Genomic DNA, 24,922 nt, shown 5'->3' with positions numbered 1-24,922 from the left:
AGCCCAGTGTTGCTGGAATGAAAACTTTATAAGCTGAACTTATGTTTTAAATGTATAATCTCTTGATTTTTTAAAAAAAGTTGACAATTCACCATTTTAAAAAACATTGCATGGGGCGCCTGGGTGGCTTAGTTGGTTAAGCATCCGACTTTCGCTTAGGTCATGATCTCGCGGTTCGTGGGTTCGAGCCCCGCGTTGGGCTCTGTGCTGACTGCCAGCTCAGAGCCTGGAGCCTATTTCAGAGTCTGTGTCTCCCTCCCTCTCTGACCCTCCCCTGCTCACGCTGTCTCTCTCTCTCTCTCTCCTAGAAATAAAAAAACCAAAAAACCAAAAAAACCATTGCATGGGCCAAAATATATCTGTAGGTCAGATCTATCTTCAGGGATGACTAATTTCTACCCCTGGAAATAAAAAATAAATAACCCTGCCAACGTGAGGTCAAACTCATTTCTCTTTTTTCAGTCCTTTTGAGGAAGTGCTATCTTTTTACTCTCTCCCCAAACTCCCTTTCTCCCGGTTTGAGTGAGGGTCAGTGTTTGGCATGCACAGGGGAGATGGCTCTGAAAGGGGCTTCCATTCCATTATTTTCCCCAGCCCTATATCTGATCCACGTTGGAGGAGGACACTGAATTCACAACTGTTTGTCTTTCACTCCTGTGAGAGCTAATCACTTGCCCTAAGCTATTGCATAACAGGAAAGGGAGCCGTTCAACCCTAATGGATGTATTCACTCTTTCAGGCAAAGAGAAGCAAGATCGGAGGGCTCAGAGGGAAGCAAGTTCCCCAGCCCACAGCTGGGTCTTACGCTTCAGCTGCTCCACTGAACAGGATGAGGGACTCAAACTGCACTCAAGGTCCTCGGGGCCAGGCCAGGGGACTGCTGCAAGAGACATGGTCACCATGAGATAGTGACAGGCTCTCCCTTCTGTGTCCTTGGACAGGCCATTGACTTTCTCAGGAAGCCATAGTGCTTTAGCTCAGAGAAAGCCTTTATCAAGGTGCTGGCGACCCTGCAGATGGAGGGTGGGTCTCCGTCACATGTCCTTTATCTCTTGTGCCATCACCGTGGCCCTCCTGACCCTGTAACCTCCATTGCTCTCAACAAACCTAGCCCATCTCCCTGCTCCCAGTCTTTCCTCCCCACCCACTCCATCCTAACGTCACCCACACAATTTCTTTTTATTCAAAAATTTCCCTTAGACATAGTTCCCGCTGCTTATCGGATAGTGTCAATTCCTCATGCTGACATTCTGGACCTTGCCTGATCTGTACAGGTCATCAGGCTCACGACAGGGTCTGGTGGCCCAGGAGGGGGTTGGAAAGGAGACAGCGATCACCTATGGATCTACTACGTACTGTTACGCTCTACATGTGTGGTCTTCTTCAACCTTCCCAATGGTCCTGTAACATTCACTGTGCCACCTCTACCCCTCACAGATGAAGATGTGGAAGCCAGAAGTGAAGGGAGCCTTGTCTGGGTTCACAGAGCGGAGCTGGAATTTGAATCCATGCTGTGAGGTTCTATGCTTTCTCCGCTCCCATGGCCTTGCCTCCAGCTCCGAACTTCCCCTGCACGCCAGGCTCATAGATCAACCTGCTTCCTCCATGTCTTCACTTCCTCATCTCATAGGCACCTTAAAGTTAACACATCCAAACATGCTCAGGGTCCCTGTCAGACCAGCTCTTCCTACATCTTCCCTGTTTTATAGAACAGCGTCTTATACCCTTCCTGTTGTTCGAGCCAACCCCCTCAGGATCATCCCGGATTCCTCTCTTTCTCTCAACACTCCAAACACAACCAATAAGATCTATCCAGAAGCCGGGGCGCCTGGGTGGCTTAGTCGGTTCAGCGTCCGACTTCCGCTTAGGTCACGATCTCGCGGTTCGTGGGTTCGAGCCCCGCGTCAGGCTCTGTGCTGACTGCCAGCTCAGAGCCTGGAGCCTGTTTCAGTCTGTGACTCCCTCTCTCTCTGGCCCTCCCCTGCTCATGCTGTCTCTCTCTCTCTCTCCTAGAAATAAATAAAACATTAAAAAAAATTAAAAAAAAAAAAAAAAAGATCTATCCAGAAGCCAACTACTCATCACTTCCATGGCCGCCATTCATGCCGGGGTTATTGTAATAGCCTAAGAGGCTTCCCTGCTTCTGCACTTTTCTCCCTTCCCCATCTATTCACATAAGGTACTTGGCAATGGCTCACAGAGCTCTGTCTTCTTCTGCCCTTAACCCCACCCCTCACTCATTCACCCCCTGCTGCTTCTCACAGGCCCAGCACATTTCTGCTCTGCATTCTGCTATTGCCCTTGTCTGGAACACTCTCTCCAGGTTCCCACTTGCTCTGCTCCCTCATCTTCAGGTCTTATTAAAATCCACCTTCTCTGACCACCTTATTATTTAAAACAGCTTTCTCTGGCTCACCCCATTCCCTCTCCATGCTTATTTTTTCTCTACAGGATGCAAGCTCCAAAGGGAGGTGGAAAGAGTCTAGTTGCATAATTCAGCTAATAGAGAGCCAAACTCTGAAATCTTGATTCTCCTAGGAGGGCAAGGACTTCCTCATTGGTGTTCATGTTGGTGCTAGGGGAAGTGAGCGCGTAGATTCCCACATCACACCCCACCTATGTTCCAAGCACATTAGCTCTGCCTTGGCTGACCAGTTAGCTCTGGGCAAGTCTTGTTTCAGGGGCTTTAAAGGGACCAAGTCTTGTTTACCGAGGCGCCTCTCAGAAGGTCTGAACAGCATGTACATTTCCTAGGGCAGGAGCCCCACAAACATTTGCTGAGTTGAATGGAACAGTCACCCTTCTGGCATTCTATTTCTTGAAATTATCAAACTGGGAATGGATGGATTCATGCCCATGGTCCTGATAACACACAATTATCATGGTTGATTGTGATAGCATCCCGGGCTCCTTTCCCCCCTCAGCAATTTCCCTAGTAACTTCAGTAGGTTTTTATTTGATCTGGATTTTAAAACTATTGTACACATAGTAGTAGTCATAGTTACCATACGCTTTCCTTCAATGGATTATGCTGGTATAGCAGGGTGACTTTAAAACACTTTTTTTCCCCATTCAGTGAATACTTATGGAGGGCTTCCTGAGAAAGAGAATGCAGCGAGGTGGAAAAAGCCCAGGCTTTCAAGTTTAAAACATATGGGTGGGAACCCTAGGTCTGCCACCTTCTTGTTCTGTGACTTTGAACAAGTTCCTTAATCCTTGAGCCTCATTTCCCAGATATAAAATGGGCACAATAATGTTTACTATGAGATTTAAAGATGCACGCAAAGTGCCTAACAGTACCTAGAATATAGTAGCAATAAACAGTAACTAGCATAGTTATTGTAGATCAGGAAAAAAAAAAAACCACCCAAAAAACAAAACAACAACAAAAAACCCTCTACAGTGTATGCACTCAAGGAGCCAAATGTGAAAACAGAAAAACCACCGTGCCACATTATCTGAGAGAGACAGACATACAAGCCAAGTGTTGAGAGATCAGAGGAAGGGGGCCATTCACTCTGCTTGGAGGTAATCAGGGAAGGCTTCCCAAAAGAAGTGAAATAAATGAAGGACATTGGTCGCACAGTCTAGATACAAATACGTGTGTTCCCCCGCAAAGAAGATAGCTTCTGTGAGAGTGCAAGTCCAGCTCGTCTCGCTCACCATGAGATTCTCAACACTGTGCTAACAGCACCCATGGAAATGACTGTGTCAGCAGCTTGAGAGATTTGAGAACAATGTTATTTTCTTATTCCTTTTATTAGACGCTTTCTGTTCATACTCTTAATTGTGCCAGCCCAGATGGCTTTTTTTCTTTTGATGGGTTTTACGGAGGCATAATTAACAAACAGCATTATTAGTTTCAGATGACATGATTTTCGTATGTATTTCAAAATGATCATCATAGTAAATCTACCTAACATCTATCATCTACACAGTTAAAATTTTTTCCTTGTAATGAGAACTTTTAATAACTACTCTGTGCAACTTTTAAATCTGCATATGACATTGTTAACTATAGTCCCCATGCCATTCAGTGAATCCCCATGGCTTATTTTATAATCAGAAGGTTGTACCTTTTCACACCCTTCGTCCATTTCACACACCCACTCCTCCTCCTGTCTACTGCCAATCTGTTCTCCGTATCTCTATTTTTTACTATTACACGTGTAAGTGAGATCACACAGTATTTGTCTTTGATTTATTTCACTTAGTGCACTGCCCTGTGCTATGTTTTGCCTTGCTTCTTTTATTTGATGCTTTCTGTTTATACTTTTAATTGTGCTGGCCCAGATGTGTTTTATTTGCTGCAGCCTGCCTTGTTTTCTTCGAAGAAGGCGGGCTGTATATTTTAAATACATGATAACTAATATTTCATGATCCTTTTAATGCACAGCACTAGAAATCTTTGTGTTCAAGATAAAAATAAATGCATCAGTCATCAGCTTCCAAAACAGTCCCATCTGAGCTCCCTGAGCCCACCCTGCAGCAGGACCCACCCTTGCGAATTAATCCTGATCATGTTACTTGGAAAAGGCTCCAGTAACAGTAACACAACTTCTCTTAATATGATTCTTCTGGTTTTCAGGCAGCCCAGTCCTGAGCACAGGACTTCCTTAGGGAATGTCCTTCTTGAATTCAGCCTGGAATTCTATATTTCACTCAGTATACCTGTAGCTTCTTAAAGAATCTCCCTTTGGCCTAAGAATGCTAGGTAAAGTCATTCCTTCTCCTTTGGATTACTTTTTCTCCTCCTCGAAGGTAAAACCTATGTTCCCTGGGACCGAATTACATGGTCACTCCCAAAGCTATCAGAAACCATAAGTGAAAAAAGTCATTAGCACTTTTGTGTAGTCATGACTGAAGTAAACATCAGTTAATAAGTAAAAGAGGTCATCAGTTGGTCAAGCCCACCCTCTGGGAGTTCTTTAGACCCTGAGTATGAACTTGAGCCTGAAAGGCCCTCACACCCTGGGGAGCCTATGCACTTCTTACATCATCACCAACCACATACTCCTTCCTCTCATTAGTCTCTTTCTTCTGCCTCCAAACCACTAGGGAAAATGTCCCCAGCAATTCCAACCACCCCTGCCTCACTTGTTAATGAATACCAGAAAGAGAAAATTAAAAACACACTGGAAAGCAACGGGGAAATGCAGGCCAAGCTTTGGGCAGCTGGAACGCCAGCATCTTGACTTGGGCATGGGGAAGTGCGGAGAGGAGCAGGATGCTTTAAAGGTAGAACTGGCCCCGGGAACAAATGTGCCCAAGAGACAACTTAAGCAAGCACACTTGACTCAGTTTACCCAAGAGGGTGATACGTTCCTACAGTGACCTATGGGGTAGATCACCCACTGCTTGCAGATGTTAGCAATGGTTGGCCAGTCTCTGTACGGGGTCAGTTTTTCTTTGAGGGGAGGCAGGTAAGAAGAAGATATTCTTCAGCCTCCTATGAATGGCTCTCCTTTTCTATTTTTTCTATTTGTTTATAGAGTTAGGTCTAGAAAATCATCTGTGGCTCCATCGTTTTAGACTTCAAATCTCAACTCGCAGGTTAATAACATAATCACAGCCAGCACCTACAGCATACTTACTGTGGACCAGGTGCTATTCTATAGGCTTTACATATATTAACGCATGTAGTTCTCAGGTCATCTCAGTGAGGAAGATCCCTAACACCATTTGCTAGTGAGAAATTAAGGCACAGAGAGATTAAGTAACTTTCCTAAGGTCACACAGCTGGTAAGTAGAGAGGCGCGGACATTTGAACCGAAGGCTTTTAGCTGAGGCATGCACCACAGTGCTAGAAGATACCATGCACCCTGATGGCTGAGGACTCAGAGCGACAGCAATGTAGGAGGAAGGGAAAGAGAAGGAACCTTAGAAGCAGGTTATTTATAACCTTCTATTCTTGACTGCAGATACCGTTCACGGTTAGCTACTGAGCAGGCTATGATGGATGCAAAGAACAGGAGGAGTGGCCCTGCTGTCATCTTCAGGCCTGCGGTTGACAGGACAAGCACGGAGCTTCGTGTCGCCTATGGCTTCACTTCTGCCACATCAACAGGGCCATATCTGTAGGGTACAGTCAGTGGGTCAGTGGAGCGGGGGAGCAGGTACGGTGGTCCCCACATGCCCTTGGGCTTGCTGTCTTCCTGCCATTCTTCTTCTCTAAGAGAACTAATTATCAGAGAATAGGTGTGGCCTCCAGCATCCCCAGAGGGCAGAGGCTTAAAAGGATCCTGTCCAGGTATGTGAGCACCTCTAAGGGATTTACTCCTTTTCTAGAGGGAGCCCCTTGTCCAGGCACTCAGGTCCAAGTGTACGGTACAAATACACAGCACTCGGGAGGAAAACGGGATTTACAGTATCGTCCCCTTCTCGACCATCTTGCTTTCCCGGGGTTGTTGCAGGCAGGAAGCAGATGATCTTCCTTCCAACACATAGTTACAAAGTTCGCAGTGGCCTGATGCTATGCCACCACGCCCACGCCACTCACCTCGCCGCGCCACAGAGGCATTTCGTCTTCGGACATCGTCGCAAGAAGAACAAGGGTGAGTACAGTACAATAAGAATTTGAGAGACCATTCACATAAATTACAGTCTATGGTTATAATTACTCCATGTTCTTATTAGCTGTTGAGATCTAACTGGGCCTGATGTAGAAGTGAGACTTCCTCCTAGCTACGTATGTTAGGAGAACACAACCCAGAGAGGGTTTGGTACTCTCAGCAATCTCAGGCTTCCACTCTGGGTCTTGGAATGGATCCCCTGTGGACACGCGGGTACCACTAGATCAGAAGGAGAAGAGAGGCAGACCCATACAGTCCATACTGGCTAAGGGCACGTCTGCTCCCCTGCTAATAGCAAGCCAGAGCAGTAGACACCTGAGGGCTCATTTGCTCTGTCCTTGGTCATTGTCACCAGGCAGGGTATTGTGGCTTACCCCATTAAATACCACCCCAGCTGGATTATAGTAGACCCATTTCACAAATGGGGGAAAAGGAGGCTCAGAGAAGTTAAGTAACTTACCCAGGATGACACAGCAGCAAACGAAGGAGCTCAAAGTCAAACATATTTCCTCTGTCTGGGATTTTGTTGTCAATTTAAACCCTGTAACTGTCCGGTTACCTTAGAATAACGAACACACATAGCCCTTACCATGGGCCAGGCAGCTCTAAGCACTTCACCCGCTTTCATTTAATCCTCCCAACAACATAACGAGGTAGATAATATTATCATCCCCATTTTGCAGATGTGGAAACTTAATCCAAAAGTTATCTTGCCGGGGGTTAAGCAGTTAGTCGCTAAGGTGACCAGCCACCCTAGTTTGCCTGGGACTGTCTGGCGTCCTAGGATGAGGAATTTCAAGTGAACCAGGATGAGCTGGTCATCCTAGAAGTAGCAGAGACCGAACCTAAAGTCAGAGTTCTGACTCCAAATAATATGTTCATCACCATCATAGATTTTTGCCATGATTTCACAGAAACAGAAGCCAGTTGGATGGGGCTTTTGTGGTTTCGGGTGCCTCCCAGCACGTGCTCATATAACACCCTGTTAGAAGGGAGTCCGGAGGGCTCCCCTCAAACTGCTGACTCAGCACAGCACCTTGCAGGTCCAAACCACGTGAAATTCTAGGGCTTCCGGTAACTAGGAGAATCGACTTCACTGGTTAGTTAGGAAGAGCCCAGCTGATAGCCAGGAGTGCCTGATAAATACCAGTGTTGCTCCCTGGGGTGATGCTCAAGGTTCTAAAGCTGCAACCAGATGTGAACTTGACAGTGGTTAATGAGGGATGGCTGAGGGCTTGGGCACAGTCCACATGCCAGGTCAATTCTTCACAGAGATGTCAGAGTAGTTTATGCATTGCCTGAGTCTCCGGCATCTTCGGAGTCACAGAGTTGTTTTCCTGGACACTCTGGGGGAGGGAACACAGACAATTCTCATGCCACAGATGATTTGAGCTTTCTGTCCATGGTCCATGGATTTAGGGGGTGTGTGGTGGTGGTAGCGGGGGTGTGAGGGGAAGGTTGTCTTTTTTGATTAACATTTGGTCTCTGCAGTTCTTGGTTCCATTCAGAATGACCATCTTTACCTTTAAAACACTTGGAAATAACTAAAGTTTAGCTCCTCATTTTCGGGAAACCAGGCTATGGATCAAGTGTACTTTCTATTTCAGGATTGACCAGGAAATGTTTTTAGGGTAACTGGGCAAGGGTGGATTTCAGAGTGGTGAGGGCTTTTAAATATCCGACTGCTGCCCAGTGAGGTTTTCAGGCTGGCTTTGGAAGCAGCCTAGCTTTCCATGTGCCCAAGAGGAGTCTTTTTTGAGCGTCTCGAGTTTTTGTGAAGCCTGCAAAACTCCAGGGCCTGTCCAGAGGTGACGGCTTGGCATGGAGGTGGGGTGGGAGAAGACAGTATGGCATTCGAGTGGAAATCATTCCCAGACGACACGTTAAAGCATTTCCTTCATTCCTCAGTGTGCATTCCATTCCACTTCTTAGGGAAACTATGAAAGGCTGGACTGCCTCCGAGCCTCTTCTGAGCCGAGTGTCAGGAGGCCTCCTGGACATAGGACTGGACACTCGATTCTCAAGGAAGTGTGTTCTTCCTCATTTTGTTTGAGAACGTGTCACGCAAAGATATTTGGCTCTTCTGTGCCAAAACTTTTTGCATGAAACACACAAAAATCCTACTTTATCAGCCAGTTTCTATTTGCTAATTGAACTTCCTCTTCTAACATATTGGAAGGACACCATCCTTCCTCTACTACGAATCTGACTTCCTTTCCCCCAGATTGTGTTATGCAAATGGACAGAAAGGAAAGTAGGGGACTCTACTATTTACTTCCTGGGTCACTGAAAGCCTCTTCTTTCTCCATCTCTCTTGCCACGCCCCCCCTTTTGACTATCGCTCCGCTCGATTCCTTTGCGTTGGCACAGCTGCCACTGTGGACAAAGCTCTCTGCAGTCGAGCACACTACAGACTGTCCCCTCCTTGCGTCACACCGGCCTCCACCACCAGTTTTGTTCAAGCTGGCTCCCTTCCTAGAGTGGCTGCCGTCCAGACAAATCCAACTCATTCCCCCAAAGCTTGCCCCTCATCCCACTTTCTCCATTGAAGTGTCAGAGGAACCTCTCTTCTCTCATTCATTCATTCCACAAATACTGAGCAATGGCTAAAGTCCACCAAATGTAAGTCACAAGGCTAGGTGAGCCTAAGACTTCCCTCTTAGTTAGCAATCTAGCACAGAAGGAAGACAGGCAGACAAACTAGTAGGAACTAGTTTAGCCCCAGGACCTCAGTGTTTCACTACACATCGACAGAGTGCTGATGGACGTCAGTGTCTCTGACTAGGATCAAAATTCCTGAGATTGCAGGGGTGAGGACATGACATATTCATGAAAAGCTTCTTAGTTTTATTAGAATCAAACATAAATGGTCTTTTTTAATTTCAAAAAACAATAGAGGTTTAGGGAAGAAATTTTGACAATATAGAAAAGTTAGAATAATCTCTAACTCTATGCCCAAAGCAAAGTCGTGCTAATCAGCTTATTCTTCTGATTTCTTTTCAATGCTATTTCAGTTTTTGTGTTGCTTTTCCACAGCTGGACCAAGTCAATGCACATTTAAGGTTTTGGAGATATATTGTCAGATAACACTATTGTCAGTATATCAACAAGCTTGTTCCTCGAGTGGTACTCAACCTGACCTGAACAATAGAATGACCTGAGAAGATTTTCAAAATCCAGCCTATCAGGTACTGCAGACCAAGTAAATCAATCTCTGGGGTGGATCTACTAAACATTGGCATTTTCATAAAGCTGTCCAGGCAATCCCAATGTGTGGCCACGGTTGAGAACTACTACCCCAACCCTTTCCATCTCACGAATTTTAATCGATTGAATTACACAATCTGTTCGGTGCCATCTGCTCACTGACCAGTCATTGCCATGTGAATTTTTGAAATCATTTTCACTGTTGATGTCTAGGTGGCCAGATGCCCTTGTTTTCAGGGTAGCTGAGTCCTCTCCCTCATATCTCCTTAAATGCTATGCAGAGAATGATCAAGGATGAAATCTGGGGTAGTAGAACTTCATTGTGTTGTCCCCCAGGGAAAGAGGTGCCATAGGGTTTCTTTTCGTGCCGAGATCATCTGGACTTGGACAAGGGGAGAGACTGACTCACTGCCATCTCCTCCCCTGAACAGTTCCCACTTATCCTGATCTTCCACAGTGTGCGTGGGAGGCTACCATGTGCTGCACGAATAAGTTTCATCTAAAATGCTAGCAGTTGATGGGCACCTGGGTGCCTCAGTTGAATGTCTGACTTTGGCTCAGGTCATGATCTCGCAGTCTGTGAGTTCGAGCCCTATGTTGGGCTCTCTGCTGACGGCTCAGAGCCTGGGGCCTGCATCAGATTCTGTGCCTCCCTCTCTCTCCCTGCCCCTTTCCCACTTGGGCTCTGTCTCTGTCTCTCAAGTAAAAACATCCAAAAAATTTAAAATAAAATAAATTGCTAGCCATTGAATTATTAGTTTTGTTTACTTGCATGATATAATTAAGATACAACCAAGCAAACTACCCCTTAAAGGATAGTCAACATGACCAGGAAATATTCCCAAAATGTATATATAAGTCAGGGGGTCAGTTGAAATACCATCTCAATAAACACAGTGATGGATTCCTATGAATTTCAATAAACCACATTAAAGGTTTTTTCCTATTACCTTAAGTGGCAAAACATTTAAATAGAACCTATTGGATTCTCTTTTAGCTCTAACTAGAAGCTAAAAATGAGAAACCCCTACCGGAAGTTATGTTGAATGTGTGATATATGGGAGACCCTTGATGAACGCTCCTTGAATGATGAAGCAGGAAGATTTCAGTAATTCAGTTCTCGAGTCCAACTACCTATGTAAAAATGTTACCCTATCCCATAGGTTGTATAGTCTTTCTGATTGTGGTAGTTCATTGAAGAAGGAACTTGGAAAGTTGTATACTGTTAACAATCCTCTGCCCACGTCCTACCTGAAATACCATGACTGTTTATGAAAAGCATCTTAAATAGAGCTGGATGTATTTTGGCTTGGCACTTTTATATAAAAATTGAAATAGTTTTAATAACACCCTCTGTCATTCACTTCCACACTTGCTTCTCCAACACACTCATACACCATGAATGCTAGAATCATAAGATCCTTGAGGTGAGTCAATGTCTTAAAGTGCTACTTTGCTCACATTTTCTTAATGATTTTTGATAAACAGTTTAGGGTTTGCCTACATGTTAAAGGTTCTGTCATTACTATTGACCCTTCAAAACTTCAGGTGTTTAGTGTTGACTCCTATTACCCTTACTGAATCCTGAGCCTGGCCCTAGAGCCTTCTTTCTATCACTTGTGGGCTCTAAGGTTGCCTTTTGGGTTTCAATCCATTTGATTCCCATTCATTTTACTCTCTAGGAATTCAAGCATCCCTAGGGAAGGGAAAGAAAAGAAAGGAAATAGAAAAAAACCAACCAACCACAAATGAAACTTAAACTTTGGCCACCTGTCAACCATCCAATTTATCACTCAACCTATTTCTGACTAAAATCTATCACCAGAGAACCGCACTGAAATCACTGAGGTCAAACATTTTAATCTGTCCAATTATTCTAGAGGGAATAAACAGATTACCCAGATATATTGGGGCAATATGGACTTGAGCTTTTTCAGATCAAGCTTTTGCCCATCTGCCAAAAATAGAAGAGATTTAGAAGTGAGGTAGCAGAATATAATCACAAAATGCAAGGACCCACATCTTTATATGATAGAATTTGGTGCCAACATCCTTTGGATCTGAACTTTTCTAGATATTTTATATTTGTATTAAGATGTAAATAATAGGAGTTTTTGTCATAATAAGCAGATGAATAATCAAATAGACCTTCAGTTAGATTAAACAATGGGACCCTCTAGAAATCATCCAAGGAAATACCCACCTGGGCATGGGTTTCTGTTCCTGGCAAAGAAAATGTATTGTTATAGAGAAGAGATCCCTATATCTTGAATTTTGAAAATTTATGATCTCAAGTGGTGCAGTGAATTTTCAAATAAAAACATGCACATCTCATAAAAACAGACAGTTGTCTACTAGAAGAACACCATCAATTTTCTGCTTCATAGGTGAACTTGGAAGTTTAGTTTTGGCCTCTTTGAGTAAGGACAGACCCAAAACATTGCATAAATCACTCTNCCTAAGCGAAAGTCGGAAAGTCGGACGCTTAACCGACTAAGCCACCCAGGCGCCCCAAGGCAGTTTCAGATTCTTGAAACAATCAATACCTCTCTTTACTCTGCCAATTTTCCCCAAAAACCTTATGAGGGCCCCTTTCACACACGTTTCCCTATCCTCCTGCTTGCCTGTCGATGATAGAGGATTTAGTTAATTATGGTAGAGGATTTTGTTAATTAGGATACCGAGAACTGATTTTCAGAGGACAACTTTTTCTATTAACTTAATTGTAATCTGGCTGGCCAGCCTATTCTTAAATTGACCATCAATTAGATTACATAAAACTGATGTTTTGGATAAGGGTCTTTGTTCCTCCAGAAAACCAGGAGATTTGGCTAATGTCTACTCCCTTAATGTTCATAGTATTGATCTGTTTTGAGAAGACATGGTTTGATAAGAAACAGTCCTATGGTTTAAGCAGAAGTGTGCTTTTATCCCTGTTTTGAAATTACAGTCAGTAAGGCTTTCATTGGACCTTGTTAGCACTAAAGTCATTATCTCATGGAAATTGTGATTTGAAGAGTAGTGACAAAGAGTGAGATCTCCTGTCCCAGGAATAACCAAAGAGCCAAATCTGGAAGTGGCAGAAGAAACAGCACTCCAGGAAAAGAACATTTATTGAGCCCTATGCTCCCCTTTCATCCATAATATCATTCACATTTCATACTCCCCACTGGCTCTGGGGACGAATGTGTTGGTGTTCTCCACCGTATAGATAAGGAAACAGATTTAGAGATGCTAAGTTGCTCCCCCAAGGTCACATAACAAGACCACCGAGATGCTTTTCTGTGAAGTCATTCATTCTAACACAATTAGTAAATGGCAGATCAAAACATGAAGAAGGTCTGTCTGGCTTTAAGCCCGTGTCTTTTTACCAGTAAATGTTACTTTCAGGACCAATCCAATTCCTGAAAAGTTAATTGCATTTCTGAGGCAATTATAAGGTTTAGGGGAAATAAACATAGTTGGACAGTTTGGCTCCTGCGGAAAAGGGGGCCTGAAACCCTTTTCAGGGTTTCAGGGGGCTGACAATCAGCTAGTGCTCTGCTTTCCAAGCTGAGTGTCAGCAGAGGATACATCTGCCAAGATAAAGGGGCCCTTTCTTGGGGGGAAATAGGAAAACTCTGTCCACTTGCCAAGGGGGTGCTTTCTTCTCATCTATGCATGATCTAAAGGTCTCATGTGGAAGGACTCTTAGAGTGTACAGGTGGGATTTGTGTTGGATTTCGGAACTTTCCAGAAAACTCTCCTGTGGTGCACAAATAGTAATCTACATTTTAGTGCTGTTTGCAGCCACAGGGCCTTCACATGCCCTCACTCTTCTTCCATGCTCATTTAGAACTCTCAAAGCCACTCAGTGTGGGCTATAAGTCCCCTTTCTTACACATTTGAGAAAATGAATTAAAAGCTCCATCTCTTGCCCCAAACCAGATAACTGGTAAACCAAGAAGATTCAAGCAGATGTCTTTTCCCACCTCCTATTTTTGCAGTTCCACGCTTCCAGCCCAAACCAGCCTATCTAGCAAACCACACACAAAGATGCTTGATATCCTGGCTACAGTTCCAGGTCTATTTTGACCTCAGCAAATCATAGAAATATTTCTGACTCTCAAAGTTCCCTGGCCATCGCCACCATGGGGGAAAGAACAGTCTGTCAGGCTGGTGAATGAAGACAGCTCAAGTGTTCAAAAGTTCTTAATGATGGATGGAATCAGGAAGTTTCTTGGATCAGAAACATGGTAAGTTGGGGCGCTTGGGTGGCTCAGCTGGTTAAGCGTCTGACTTTGGCTCGGGTCATGATCTCACAGTTCATGGGTTTGAGCTCCGTGTCGGACTCTGCTGACAGCAAAGAGCCTGGAGCCTGCTTTGGATTCTGTGTCTCCCTCTCTCTCTGTCCCTTCCCTGCTCATGCGCATTCTCTCTCTCTAAAATAAATAAATGTTAAAAAAAAAAATTGTTTTTAAAACATGGTAGGCAATGCTATTATCCTGTGGTGAAAACTTCTCCCTCTCTGGGAGAGTATGTGGAATGCCAGGGAAGGGGCGGGGGGTTCTGGGGGAAGACAATAGCAAGCTGATCTGATGGTTGAAATAATGAAGTTCTTTGTTAGCATCACAATTTTAGGAAATACCTCCTGATCAGGTTAGCATGTACCCTATCATTTAATAAAATGGGTAAGGGGTAATTTGCAAATTGGACTTTGCAAATTGCCAGTATCCAATTATTATTTAATCAAAATAATTGCTTGGTTATTGACATTTGATTTTTAAATATAGGTCATTTGTTTGGAAGTTGCCTAAAGGGAAAGCATTATATAGCAGGTTTGGAGACTTTTTAGGAAACAAACAAAAAAAATTTAATAAAGATTCCAGGATAATTTAAGTCCTGTTGGGCAAGAAACTTCCTCTAATCAATGGTAATATGAACAAACAAAGAACTCAATCACTGGACAGATTCTTAAGTGTTCATCCTCTTGTTTATATCAGAAATCCGATTTGGGGAATTTGCAAATGTTGATACAAAATGAGGGGCACTGGTTGCTATGTAAACAAAACACAACAGCTACTTGGGAGTGATTTCCATATTCCTGAATTCTTGTGTCTGAATTACCAAATAATCAACCCCCAATCCCTGGCACTAAGTGGGAAAACCAAACACTGCAACTTCATATTAGGAGGACTACTCTCAGAATGAAATTTAAAGCCTAATGGAAAGTGTTGGCTGAGCAGCTGGTAAAGATACAGTACAAACTGGCCCCAGGCTTTAGAGAGATCACAAGACCAGAGGCTCTTCCTCAGGGCCCCAACCAGCCCCATCCTGCTCAGGACAAGAATCACAGCCATCTCCTTGCCTTCCGATCTGTGCTAGTCTCTGGTCTCGGGTCACAATTCCCTTTTCCCTCTTTTCTCCGCCCAGCAGAGCCCTACTCTACTTCAAGACCCAGCTTAAAGGTCAGTTCTTAAAAGGCTTTCTTAAGCCCCATGATCAAATTATCCTTTTCTTCTGAATGTTTGGAGCCTCTGGCCCTTCTCAGTTGGAAATTCCTCAGCCTCCCCAGTTAAATTGTGAGCATTTAAACAGCAGAGCGCGCAGCTTACAATCTGTACCATGAAGCAGCTGGCTCTGTAGAAGGCTCACAATGTTTGTGGAATCAATTAGTATTCAGGGCTAGTTCTTCTTTGCAAACTAGATACTTATAATTCTAAAATAGAAAATGAAACCTATGGGTGCCTGGGTGACTCAGTCGGTTAAGCGTCCAACTTCAGCTCAGGTCATGACCTTGCAGTGTGTGAGTTCGAGCCCCACATCGGGCTCGCTGCTGTCAGCCTGTCAGCGCAGAATCTGCTTCAGATTCTCCGTCCCCCCCTCACTATCTCCCCGGCTTGTACTCTTCCCAAAAATAATTTTAAAAATGAGACAGAGAAGGAGGGAGAGAAAAAGAGACAGATGGGGAAAGAGGGAGAAAGAGATAGGAAGAGAGGGATGGAGAGAGGAAGAGAGAAAGAGAAAAAGAAAAAGAGAGCTGTAGGGGAGAGAAAGAAAGGAAGAAAAGAAAGAAAGTAAAGAGAAAGAAAATGAAACTTAGCTGGGGTGGAACCCAGATGGCCAAGGAGAAAGATCCTGAGCTCACCTCCTCTGACAGACAAGCCAGAACTACAGCTACATTTAGAATAACTATCTCTGAGAATGAGCTGAAGACTAAAACAGGAAAGCATTTTACACAACTAAGAATAAAAAGAAAACAGGGGCGCCTGGGTGGCTCAGTGGGTTAAGTATCTGACTTCAGCGCAGGTCACAATCTCATGGTTTGTGAGTTCAAGCCCCTGTCAGGCTCTGTGCTGACAGCTCAGAGCCTGGAGCCTGCTTCAGATTCTGTGTCTGCCTTTCTCAACCCCTCCCCCACTCACAGTCTGTGTGTCTCTCTCTCTCAAAAATAAACAAACATTTAAAAATTATTTAAAAAAATATAAAGAAGACACCACACTGAAACAGGTCGGAGGGGCAGGGATGCAGTCTAGTCAGGACCATAACCCAGATGCAGCGACTGTGCATGGGAAGGCTATCGAACGAGAGGCCTGAGCAATGAAGAGTCCTCCTGCCCGGGAAGATGAGCCCCCACAGCGTGAGGCTTTGGAAACCAGTGAGGTTTAGGTCCGAGAGAGCCAGAAGGCGGCAGGAAGCCGAGCCTCGGACCTCAGAGGGCACAGGTACAGTCTCATGGCTCCAGTCCCAGCACAGAGGCGGCAGTTTGAAAGCACCTGGGGTACATGTGAAGGAGATCGATTGACTAATTTTAGGGCATGTGCCAGAGGGGCAGGGGCAGGAATCTATTGGAACATTCTTTGGGGAATGAAGTGCTGGTGGGCACTAGTGGGTTTGGCACTAGCAGAGCCATTTCTGATGCCCTCCATCTGCTGTGTCAGCCCCCCTTGCCCCGCCCCCAGGGGTCCCCTGAGCACTCAGCATACTCAACCCACCTGCCCCAGCCAGAGCCCCTCTTGAGTGACTCCCAAACCACCACACCTGGCAGGCAGCCTCAGCCATCACTGGAGCCTCCTCCATGCAGCATGGGGAGGTGTCCCCTACACCCCCCACCCACACCAGAATACCTACAACAGTCACAGCCGGACCTGATAGCCAGCTGTGCTCACCAGCATGCCTGCCGCAGTCCCGACTGGGTCTCTCAGCCAGCCCAGCTCCCTGATGGGGGTCAGCCCAGCTCCTTAGTGCACCCAGAACAGTTGGGGCCCATCCTCCACAGAAAAGTGCATGCAGTCCACACAGGGGATACCCTGGGAGCACCTAGCCTGGGTGGTTAGGAGGGTGTGCACTGCCGGGCCCCCAGAACACCTCTACATAAAGCCACTTCTTTAAGACTGGGAGATGTAACTGATCTACCTAATATAGGGAAACACAGTTCGGTAAAGTGAGGGGACAGTGGAGAATGTTCCAAATGAAAGAACGAGGCAAAAATTCAGAAAATAACAAAACAGAGATAAGCAGTCTACCAGATAAAGAGTTCAAAGTGATGGTTATAAAGATACTCTTTGAACTCAGGAGAGTAATGGATAAGCACAGTGAGAACTTTGACAAAAAGAAAAAAAAAATCAAAGCTGAAGAAAGCAATACTGGAAATGAAAAATACACTAGAGGGAATCAACACCAGATTAGATGGTGAAGGATGTGCTGGTGATCTGGAAGATAGTAGCAATTAATGTTTCACATAATCAAAACAGAAAAAGAAAAAATAATTTATATATTTTTTCATGTTTACTTATTGAAAGAGAGAGAGGAGAGAGAGAGAGAGAGAGAGAACACGAACACAAGCAAGGGAGGGGCAGAAAGAGAGGGAGAAAGAATCCCAAGCAGGCTTCACACCATCAGCACAGAGCCTGACACTGGGCTCGATCTCACAAACTGCAAGATCATGACCTGAACCAAAATCAAGAGCTGGACACTTAACTGACTGAGTCACCCAGGCACCCCAGAAAAAAATAATGTAAAAGAATAGTTTAAGGGGCTTCTGGGACAACATCAAGCACACTAACATTTTTGAGACATTGGTTTCAGAAAGAGAAGAGAGAGAGAAAAAAAGGGAGAGAAAACCTATTTGAAGAAATAATGGTTGAAAACTTCCCTAACCTGGTGAAAGAAACAGATATCCAAGTCCAAGAAACACAGTCTCTCAAAGAAGATAAACCCAAAGTGTCTCCCATCAAGACACATTATAATCAAAGTGTCATCAGTTAAAGAGAATCTTAAAAAGCAGCAAGAGAAAAACTGGTTATATACAAGGGAATCCCCAAAAGACTGTCAGCTGATTTTTTTAGCAGAAACTTTACAGGCCAGAAGGGCCAAAAGTGGCACAATATAGTTAAAGTGTCAAAAGGAAAAAAACTTACAACCAAATATATTCTACCCAGCAAGTTTATCACTCAAAACCGAAGAAGACAGAGTATTACCCAGACAAGCAAAAGATAAAGTTCATCACTATACTGACCTTACAAGAAAGGACTTCTTTAAATGGAAAAGAACAGGCTATAAGTAGAAATTAGGAAGTTATGGAAAAAAAAATCACTGGTAAAGGTAAACATAGGGTAAAGGTAGTAGATCAATTCCCTACATAGCTAATTAAAGTTTACAGACAAATGTAGGAAAATCATCTAAACCTATGATAATTAGTCCAAGGATGTAAAAAATGGGGGACCTGGATTGCTCAGTTAACTGACTCATGATCTCAGGGTTGTGCGTTCAAGCCCCGTTTGGTTCTGCACTGCATGTGGATCCCACTTTTAAAAAAGGTGTAAAATAGAACATCAAAAACAGAAATCATGGGGAGCATAGTATAAATGTAGTGTAACTTAAACACCCATCAATGTAAACTAAATTCCCATATACATAGGATATTATATATGAATCTTATGGTAACCAAAAACCAAATACCTAGAACAGATACTTCAAAAATAAAGAGAAAAAAAATTCTTACATAGCACTAAGGAAAGTCCCCAAGTCACAAGAGAAAAGAGCAAGAGAAGAAGGAACAGCCAAGAACTACAAACAACCAGAAAATAATAAACAAGATGGCAGTACATACATACCTATCAATAATTAAATGTAAGTGGACTGAATGCTCTAATCAAAAAACATACAGTGACTGCATGGATAAAAAACAAGACCCATCAATATACTTCCTACAAGAGACTCCATTTAGTCCTAAAGACACATACAGACTGAAAGTGAAGGGATGGAAAAAGATATCTCATGCAAATGGAAGCAATAAAAAACAAAAACAAAAAACAGGAGTAACCACACTTATATCAGATAAAATCAGACTTTGAAACAAGTTCTGCAACAAGAGACAAAGAAGAGCATTACATGATAATATAGGGGTGAATATAACAGAAGGGCATAATAATTATACACACACACACACACACACACACACACACACACACACACCACTCCCAACATAGGGACACCTAAGTGCTTAAAGCAAATAACAGATATAAAGGGAGAATTGGCAATACTAACAGGAAACTTTAACATCTCCCTTATATCAATGGATAGATCATGTAGACAGAAAATAACTAAGAAACATGGGCCTTAAAGGACACATTAGACCAGATGGACTTAATATACAGAGCATTCTATCCAAAAACAGCAGAATACACGTTCTTTTCAAGTGTACATAGAACATCCTTCCTCCAGGAAAAATCACATGTTAGGCCACAAAAAAAGTCTCAATAAATTTAAAGACTGAAATTGTATCAAGCATCTTTTCCCAACTCAACAGTATAAAGCTAGAAATCAATGACAAAAATAAAACTGGGGGGGACCCCCAAACACTTGGAGGCTAAACAACATGCTACTAAACAACTATTGGGTAAAAGAAAAAAATCAAAGGAAAAAAAAAACACAGAGACAGATGAAAATGGAAACGCAATGTTCCAAAATCTACGGGATGCAGCAAAAGCAGTCTAAGAGGGAAGTTTATAGTGATACAGACCTACTATAGGAAACAATCTCAAACAATCTAATCTTACACCTAAAGGAACTAGAAAAAGAACAAAGACAAAAGTTAGAAAAAGATAAAGATCAGAGCAGAAATAGAGACTAGAGACTAAAAAGATGATAGAAAAGATCAGTGAAACTAAGAGCTGGTTCTTTGAAAAGATAACCTTGAGAAAGCTTTAGGCAGTTTCATTGAAAAAAAACAAAGAAGAGGGTCCAATTAAGCAAAATTAGAAACAAAAAAAAGTTACAACTGATACCACAGACATACAAAGGATATGAGGTTATAAAGAACAATTATATGCCAACAAATAAGACAAACCTAGAAGAAATGGATAAATTCCTAGAAACATACAATTTTCTAAAGACTAAATAATAAAGAAACAGGAAATCTGAATAGACCAATTATAATTAATGAAATTAAATCAGTAGCCAAACTCCCAAAAGTTCAGAACCATAGAGCTTTATAAGTGAACTTTATGAAATATTTAAAGATGACTTAATACCTAATTCTTCTCAAACTATTCTAAAAAGTTGAAGAGGAAGAAATTTTTCCAAATTCATTCTACAAAGCCAGCATTACCTTGATAACCAAAACCAAAGACATATCCAAAAAAAAAAAAAAAAGAAGAAGAAGAAGAAGAAGAAAGAACAGAAAGGAAAATTGCAGGTCAGTATCCCTGATGAACGGAGATGCAAGAATCCTCAAAATATTAGCAAACTGAATTCAACAAAACATTAAAAGGATTATATATTATGATCTAGTAGGATTTATTCTAGGGAGGCAAATATGATTCAATAGCCACAAAAATCGATATGATGCACATTAAAAATAACAAAAAAAGGTAAAAATTATATAATTTCACATGCAGAAAACCATCTGATAAAGTTTAACATCCGTTTACGATAAAAACTGTCAACAAAGTGGATATAGAGGTAACATAACCTTAATATAATAAAGACCAGATAAGGACCAGCCCACAGGTAACAGCATATTCAAAGGTGAAAAGCTGAACATTTTTCCTCTAAGATCAGGAGCAAGACCAGGATGCCTATGCTCACCACTTTCATGCAACATAGAAGTGGAAATTCTAGCCAAAGCAATCAGACAACAAATATAAGGTATTCAAATTGGAAAAGAAGTAAAGCAGTCACTATTTGCAGATGATAGGTTACTATATATTAAAAACCCTAAAGACTCCACCCAAAGACTATTAGAACTAATTAATGAATTCAGTACAGTTGTAGGTATCAAAATTAATATTCATAAATCTGTTACATTTTTATACACTGGTAATGAACTGTCAGATAAATTAAGAAAATAATACCATTTATAATTGCATTAAAAAGAATAAAATATTTGGGAATAAATTTAGCCAAGATGAAAGACCTGTATTCTGAAGGACTTTAGCACGCCGATGAAGGAAATTGAAGAAGACACAAATAAATGGAAAGACAATCTGTGTTCATGGACTGGAAGAATTATCATTAAAATGTCCATACTACCCAAAGCAATCTACAGATTCAATACAATCCCCTTCAAAATAACAATGGTATTTTTTTCACAGAAGGAGAACAAACCGTAAAACTTATTCAAAGCCACAAAAGACATCAGACAGCAAAAGTGATCTGCAGAAAAAACAAAGCTGGAGGTTTCAGGCTCCCTGATTTCAAACTATACTACAAACTATAGTAATCAAAACAGTATGATACTGGCACAAAAATAGACACATAGATCAATGTAACAAAATAGCCCAGAAATAGACCCAAGGTTATAAATTCAATTAATCTTTGACAAAGAAGAGTATACAATGGGGAAAAGATGGTCTGTTCAATAAATGGTGCTGGGAAAACTAAGTAACGATATGCAAAAGAATGAACCTGGGCCATTTTCTTACAGTATACACAAAAAAACATTCACAATGGTTAAAGATTTAAATGTAGGGCTGTAAACCATATGGCCTCTAGAAGAAAACACAGGTAGTGAGTGGGTTTTTGTTTTGTTTTGCTTTGTTTTGTTTCTTGAGAGAAAGTGAGTACATGTGCAAGCAGGGGAGAGGGGCAGAGGAAAAGACAGAATCTCAAGCAGGCTTCATGCACAGCGTGGAGCCTGATACAGGGCTCGATCCCATGACTCTGGGATCATGACCTGAAGCTGAAACCAAGAGTCAGATGTTCAACTGACTGAGCTACCCAGGTACCCTGTCAGTGAGCTCTTTGATGTCATAGTTTTGGCAATCTGTCTCCTCAGGCAAGGGCAACAAAAGCAAAAATAAATGAGACTACATCAGACTAAAAAACTTTTGCGGGCCAAAGGAAGCCATCAACAAAACATAAAGTCAAACTACTGAGTGGGAGAAAATATTTGCAAACAATATAACTGATAAGAGATTAATATCCAAAATATATAAAGAACAACTCAATTAAAAAAAATCCAATTTTAAAAGTGGGCAAAGAACCTGAATACACATTTCCCTAAGGACATACAGATGGCCAACTGACACATGAAAAGATGGTCAATTCACTAATCAGGAAAATGCAAATTAAAACCACAATGAAATATCACCTCATACCAGTCAGAATGGCTCTAATCAAAAACACAAGACACAATGAGTGTTGAGGATATAGAGAAAAGGGAACCCTATTACACTGTTGGTAGGAATGCAAAATGCTGCAGCCACTATGGAAAACAGGAGAGCGGTTCCTCAAAAAATTAAAAACAGAACTACCTTATGATCCAGCAATTCCATTTCTAGATATTTATCTGAACAAAACAAAAACACTATTTTTAAAAAAACAGATGCACCCCTATGTTCATGCAGCATTAATTACAACAGCCAAGCTATGAAAGCATCTTAAGTGTCTATCAACAGATGAATGAAGATGTGGTATACATAAGTGTGTGGACACACACACACACACACACACACACACAGGAATATTATTCAGTCATAAAAAAGATTGAAATCTTGCCATCATGGCAACATGGATGGACCTAGAGATTATTATGCTAAGTGAAACAAGTAAAAAAAAAATTACAAATACCATATGATTTTACTTATATGTGAAATCTAAAAAAAAAAACCAACAAAACAAAAACAGATTTATAGATTCAGAGAACAATCTGGTGGTTGCCAGTGGGGAGGGGTGGGAGATGGGCAAAATAGGGGAAGGGAATTAAAAGATATGAAGTGCTGAGAACAAACTGAGGACTGATGGGGGTGGGGGGAGGGGAAGGGGGGTGATGGGCCCGGAGGAGGGCACTTGTGGGGATGAGCACTGGGTGTTATATGGAAACCAACTTGACAATAAACTATTAAAAAATATTTGATAAAAAAAAGATACAAAGTGCTAGTTATAAAACAAATTATTCATGCAGATGTAATGTGTAGCATATGGAACAGATTTAATATTGTAACAACTTTGTATAGATGTCAGATGGAAGCTAAATTGATCATGGTGATCATTTCATAATGTACATGTATGTTGAAGCTCTACATTGTACATCTGAAACATTGTACATCAATTAAAAAGAAGGAAAAATAAAACCTAAATAAGGGATAGAGAATGCACAAATTAGAGACCAAATACACGCTGGGTCAAAAAGATTTCAGATTCTTCTTTCTATATCCTGACTCTCTTTCCTGGTCCCTTCCTCCACAAAAAAAAACAAACAAACAAAAAACCAAGTTTGTGTTTATAGACATTAGCAGCAAGTGAAATACATCATTGGGAATTTAAAAATCCAGTTCTATATTCTCAGCACCAAGGTCAACATCATTTCATCTTTATATAAATTGAGATCGAATTTCAGTGAATGAATATAGTTTTAATTCTATATGTTTAACGTACTAGCTATATTATGGTACAAATAATCTGTGACTCCAAAAAATAGCTTATTTAATTATCCACTGTAACCAATGTTCTTCTATTTTAGGAATCTGTCGACTTAAATGTGCTTTCCTAATTCGGTGTGGTACTCACTATCTGATGGCTTCAACATCTTTTTTGAAAGTGGGTCTGCATGAATTCCCCACACCCAGAATCCATTTCCGCAAGTCTGTGCTGGCTCAGTTATTGTAAAAGCTCTTAGCTCCCAAGCATTTCTTGGCTCTGTTTTGGAGGCATATTCCCTTCCATACACTTCATTACGCATACGAAATGCTTGGGACTCCTCGGTACATAGTCTGTTTTTAGGTTCATCAGCATGGTTCCCCTTGTTCAGCAAGCCTGAAACCCGATTCCTCACGGGACCAGTGGTAAAAACCCATGGCCACAGATCCATAACAGAGGGTGTACAGTGCAACAGGGAGCCTCAGCGGGGATGGGGGCACCCCGGTGCTGGCAGCTACCAGACTCCACAAAGACAGAACCCTCATGAAAGCTGACCCCCTCACCGACAGACTGAGAATCTTTCCCAGTCAACCAGAGAGGAAGTGAAAGGATTTTAAGCCCATTACGTAAGCAAGATTCCATCTGCAATTAAGTGATGTTTATGGTCTAATATAGTTCACTTTTTCTCTCATTTGCTTATTCCCCCAGGAAATATTAATTTTGAGCCCACTATGGGCCAAGTGCCGGGAATAAAGTTTTAGGTTTTCTAAGTGGCTCTAAACTTAGCACCCACGTTCAGTTGCCTTGCCATTCTGTCTCCTAAAATTCCTTAGAACATAAAAGTTGTTGCCTAACCTGTTGTGTCTGATCAGCCTGTTCCCTCCAAGAATGGCAGGGCCTGTCAGCCAGTGCCGTGAACTCCCCCAGAGAGGAGCGGCGAAACAGTCACAGCGCAAGCACAGCCTCCACGGCAACTCATGAGGAGAGATTATCGACCAAGGTGAACCAAACCCAGACCGCATGAGACGACTGCCTGTGCCTACCCTGGGCACAGCCTCCCTTAGAGGAGGGAAGGGTGAGGCCCATCAGCTCACCTAGCCAGTCGGGACACCCATGGCCAAAAGGCTTCGTTCCAGAATGCGCACGGGACCCACATCAGATCCGAGCTGGGACTGTGCGTGACTGGCTGCTGGCAAAAACGTGTCCATAGAAGCAATCACTGAGGGAAACACGGCGGCGGGGGGTGAAAAAGAGGCACAGAGGGGCCGAGGCCCAGGAGCCAGTGATGCCTGGGGTTTCAG

At 42.5% G+C, this 24,922-nt stretch overlaps 1 protein-coding gene across 2 annotated transcripts in view; it reads right to left on the bottom strand.

The window, feature by feature from the left end:
- The window catches only part of LNX1 (ligand of numb-protein X 1), a 121,607-nt gene that overhangs the window by 41,816 nt on the left and 54,869 nt on the right, over window positions 1-24,922 (bottom strand). The gene's annotated exons all lie outside the window — the stretch shown is intronic.

This window comes from Crocuta crocuta, unplaced genomic scaffold (genome assembly GCF_008692635.1).
Source record: "Crocuta crocuta isolate KB4526 unplaced genomic scaffold, BGI_CrCroc_1.0 scaffold282, whole genome shotgun sequence".
Taxonomy (NCBI): domain Eukaryota; kingdom Metazoa; phylum Chordata; class Mammalia; order Carnivora; family Hyaenidae; genus Crocuta; species Crocuta crocuta.
The sequence above is the reverse complement of the archived record's forward strand: the minus strand, read 5'-3'. Positions and strand labels throughout refer to the sequence as shown.